This window comes from Rhinopithecus bieti, unplaced genomic scaffold (genome assembly GCF_001698545.2).
Source record: "Rhinopithecus bieti isolate Rb0 unplaced genomic scaffold, ASM169854v2 scaffold_36517, whole genome shotgun sequence".
NCBI classification, from domain to species: Eukaryota; Metazoa; Chordata; class Mammalia; order Primates; family Cercopithecidae; genus Rhinopithecus; species Rhinopithecus bieti.
This window is the reverse complement of record NW_016816437.1, coordinates 1,536,427-1,541,526: the sequence shown is the minus strand read 5'-3', so window position 1 is coordinate 1,541,526 and position 5,100 is coordinate 1,536,427.

The window sequence follows — 5,100 nt, the reverse complement described above, 5'->3', positions numbered from 1 at the left end:
TTTTTTTTTTTGTGATGGAGTTTCATTCTTGTTGTCCAGGCTGGAGTGCAATGGCACAATCTCAGCTCATGGAAACCTTCGTCTCCCAGGTTCAAGTGATTCTCCTGCCTCAGCCTCCTGAGTAGCTGAGATTACAGGTGTGGGCCATCATCCCTAGCTAATTTTTGTATTTTTAGTTGAACTAATAGTAGAGCTATTTAGTAGAGCTAATTTTTGTATTTTAATAAAGGTTCTTCTGACCTCAGGTGATCCACCCTCCTTGGCCTCCCAAAGTGCTGGGATCACAGGTGTGAGCCACTGTGCCCGGCTAAAAACTGATTTTTTACTTTGTAGCATAATATACCCAGGCAAATATAGAGAAATATAAACAGATAAAGGGAACAGAAACCTCTAAATATTACCACCTAGATGGGTCCAATTTTAACATTTTGGTACTCTTGTTTCTGAGGGTCTTTGATTCATATGTGTGTATGTGTATAATACATTCATATATTCATATATGCATATATTTATGCATGTACATATTCATATTGTTGACATTCTGTATTTACAATTTTGTCCCTTTTAAGATACCATAAAATTATTTGAAAATATTTTATTGGTTATCAAAGATACTCTATCTTATGAATTAATAGTATGGTTACACGTTTCTCTCTGTGAGTCAGGCTCTTTTTAACTCAGTTTGTGTATAAATCTTTAACTGTATCTCTCATTATTTTCTTAGGAAAATGAAGTAATTTGAATTTGCTTGATGAAATAAGAGTATTTTTCCAACTATTGACACAGCTTGCAAAACTGATTTTCACATATAATCTTTTATTTTTGTTGCAAAATTAACAAAACCAAGTCCTATGAGGAAACACTTGTGAAGTCTCTTGATGTTCTGAAATATTTGATTCAATGACCAAAAAAAAAAATATTATAGTCGAATGTATCACAATTTCTAAAATGATATATTGAGGAGTAAGAGGAGTGACATTTCTAAATGTCCACTCTATTATTAATATTGTGTTGTAAGATCATTAAAACACTAAATGTTAAGGAACTGGTGTAAATTATAAATACTGAACGTGGGTGAACTTTACAGAAATAGGAAAAATGTAAAAGTATAAGCAAGCCAAAATTAAGAAATCTATTTGAAATGAAAGAAACTTTATAAATCTTTAAAAAGCTAATAGAGATTTGAATTTATCACGTATTATCAAGGTGAATGTATAGTTTGTTGATGCAGAGAAATAAAGAAGATTGGGTAGCCATGCTTTACATATGATCCAACCATAAAGGAATTCATAGCTAAAACTGAGGAAAGAATTTAATGCTTTACTGCCAATCACACCCACAAAAGACAAAAAATAATAATTTAATGAGGTGCGTATGCATTCCAAAATAGATGAGAAAGAAAGAGAACATTTTAAGAAAATGAGGAGTTCTTAAAATTGGTCAATATTGGGAAGCCAGCCATGACTAAATCTTTCTAAATTTCAGTTCTCTGAGAGGCTTGAATAGATGCACGTTAACATTGCCCAGGGAAGTAATTTTGCAGCCCTGCTTTGTGTTAAATGCCAGTCCTTATTCTACCAGGAGAATATCTCATTAGTTGTGCCACACCATGGTTCTAGGGAATCAGGTTCTAAAACCCAATTTATTTAGTAAACTGAACTATTTCAGTATAGGCACTTAGGACTCTTTCTGGATGGGACCAACTAAAAATTGGGTATCTGGATCATCTCAAAGTGTGCTTGACCATCCAGCATGTTAACTTTTTCAGAAATACCAACTTTAGACAACATGACATGTCCTAAATCAACTTTGGCTTAGTCACCTTCAATAGTGCCTTTTCACAAGAAAAGAAAATCTAAGACCATTATTTTGTTTCTAGGTAGTGGAATATGAGCTTTTCAGATCCTAGTTCCCTGGGGGTAAAAATGGTCTAACATTTAATTATAAGCAGCCAAGTCATGATTGGCAAAGTAAAGTGGAAAGTTAACATTTATTTTAAGACTCAGCTATGTAGACAGTTGATCTTGTAATTGTATTTCAATACAGGTACAGAAAAACAGAATCAGATTCATGTTTTTCACAAGTGTTAGTGAATTACAAATTTTATATCTATGAAAGATAGTTTTATGAAATATAGTCAAAATAGATACTCAATCAGGTTTCTTAAACAGTTCATCATCATTTCCTGGAAGCAATATTCTGCATCATGAACAAAGTGGAGTCATCAACAATGGAGCCCAGAATGCGTCTATTTCATCTGCATTTAAATGATACTCTCTGCAAAGGCTCTGCCCTGGGCAGGGTTTGTCTTGGGAGTGGATAGTGACATAAGGGCATCAAAGCCGCTGAAGCATTCAAAGACTGCAAAGTAAACAAAGTAAATGCTGTAAGGAGAAACTGAAGCAGAATGCTAAGCGATTTAGCAGAGTTTTATGGTGCCTGAAAATTCCTAACGCAGATTCACAAATCTGACACAGAAAGGAGATAGGTTGCTTTCCGTATAATTGGAAAGGATACAGCAACAGGTTCTGCAAGAGCAGTTGCTGCTGGAATCCAGAGAAACCTCTTTGCATGTTGTTTTTGATTTTAAAAAATTTTCTTAAATGATACCAATTATACCTCCTCCAATTTAAAGAAATAATAAAGAACAACATTTTACTGAGCACTAAGTCCTGATGTAATACACAGTTCTTGCTCAGATGCATGGCGTAGGGCAAACTAACAAAGTTGCAACAAGTACTTAGAATTACAGAGAGAACAAATTGAGGATGTTTCAGTGTTATTTTCTAAGCAGTAAAATCTACCAGCCCATAGAATCATCGCCTAAAGGAAGTGAGTAAAGTACATTATTACAATCACTTAAAATTTGTTGAACAAAACATGGAAGAACACGTTGGAGGAAACAGCAAAAATGTAAAGAGAATAGTTCCCATTCTCTTGATATTATTTACCTCACTGCTCTTTTATCTGCTTCCCCTCCAATTGGAATATAAGTATATAGAAGTTCTTTTCATTTTTTATGTACACATTACAGTATTTCGCCTGGTTCTTGAGTTAGGACATATGGTGTAATAGGCTAGAGACCAATGCAATATATTTTATCTTTTCTTTTTTTATCAGTCGTTTTCGGAAGTTAACATATGTTCATCTCACTAACGCATTGATTTTTCTAGTAGTCTCATTCTTTTGAAATCCATCATCATCAATATGGCTCATTAGGAAAAAGAGGCTGGCAAGGGAATTTTTCTTAAATGTTGAAAGTGAGGAATCGTCCTCTGCCAGTGCACCTGTCTGCAATTCTTATAGTCATTTTAATTTGGTTCTACGTGGTTGCTACAAGCGTGATTTTCATACTGAACAGTTAAGACAAAATTATGATTCTTGTAGAGTTGTACATTATGATAATCTGACCTACATAGTTTGAAAGTTGCATGGGGATAGAGGTGTTTTAAGAACTTTGGAATATAGCACGACATGGTAGTAGTACACATTAATGGTCAAAAATTTAGAAAAACAAGTAGCTTGCAGTCCTTCAGGTAAGATGTGACTAAGATGCAATTCTCAACTTGATGGAAATTTACCCGGTAATTTAATTAGCACTAAATTATTTTTAAGTCTCACTCATGACAAAATAAATTGTTTGAAGAAATGAAGGACTACAACAATTTGCAATTTCGAGTCTTCAAAAAAAGTATATTATAATTTTGACCTAGGCCATTGTTTTTTAATAGTATTTCTATTAATGCTTTAGAATCATTTTATACCTCTATATTCAAAATGCAGTCATACATTTTATGCCATGAAATTTTCCCAGAAATGTTATATGCTATTTTTCTCCATTCTGTAAGATAGGAAGCAGAGGCTTAGTGAAATTAAATCACTTAATTAGTAAATGGTAGAGCTAAGATTAGAACCCAAACTTTCCATGCCTTGCTGTCCTTTCCTTTTCAGTGCATTAAGTACACAGTTGGTTTTAGTTAGATCAGCCTTGGTTAATTCACATGTAGAGAACGTCTGAGAACTCTGCAATGCATTTTGAACTTGTGCCTATTATTGAAATACATACAATTTGCCCCCCTTCTTACTGTTCCATTCCAAACTTCCACTTTCCTCTCATCCTCATCTTAGTTTTTAGTAATAATGAAACAGCTTAAGCTGTATTCTTCTGGAAATAACTTTATTTCAATATAACAACAGCAGATATTTTGTAATTTAACCCTATTTTGAAATCTTGAGGTTTAATATTTGTATAAATTTAAGAGGTAAAAGTGAAGTTTTATTACATCGACATATTGGATGGTGGTTAAGTGTGGGTTTTAGGGTAACCATCAATGGAATATTTACATTATACTCATTAATTAATTTCTCGTCCCTTACCCCACTCCCAACTTCCCATTTTTTGTGTCTTTGATGTCAATTTTTGTACACATATGTCCATGTGCACACACTTTTTTTAAGCTCCTACTAAAAGTGAGAACATGTGGTATTTGACTTTCTGTTTCTGAGTTGTTTCATTCAAATGAATGAACTCAAGTTCCATCCATGTTGCAACAAAAGACATGATTTTATTCATTTTTGTGACTGACTAGTATTCCATTGTGTATGTATGTATATCCAATCATCCATTGATAGACACTTACGTTGCTTCCACATCTTTGCTATCTTTACATATGTAGGTATGTATGTGTTATCCAATCATGCATTGACAGATACTTACGTTGCTTCTACACCTTTGTTGTTGTGAACAGTGCTGCAACAAATATACTAGTGCAGATTTTTTTTAATGTAATGATTTATTTTCTTATGGGTAGATGTTCAGTAGTAGGATTGCTGGATCGAATCATAGTTCTGTTTTTAGTTTCTTGAGAAATACTCCTACTCTTTTCCATAGAGGTTATACTACTTTAGATTCCCATGAACAGTGCATAAGAATTCCATTTCTCTGCATCTTCACCAACATCTGTTATTTTTTTACTTTTTCATAAAAGCCATTCTGGTTGGTATAAGATGATATCTCATTGTGGTTTTAATGTGCATTTCTCTGAAGATTAGTGATGTTGAGCATTTTTTCATATGTTTGTTCACTATTTTTAGTTTTTT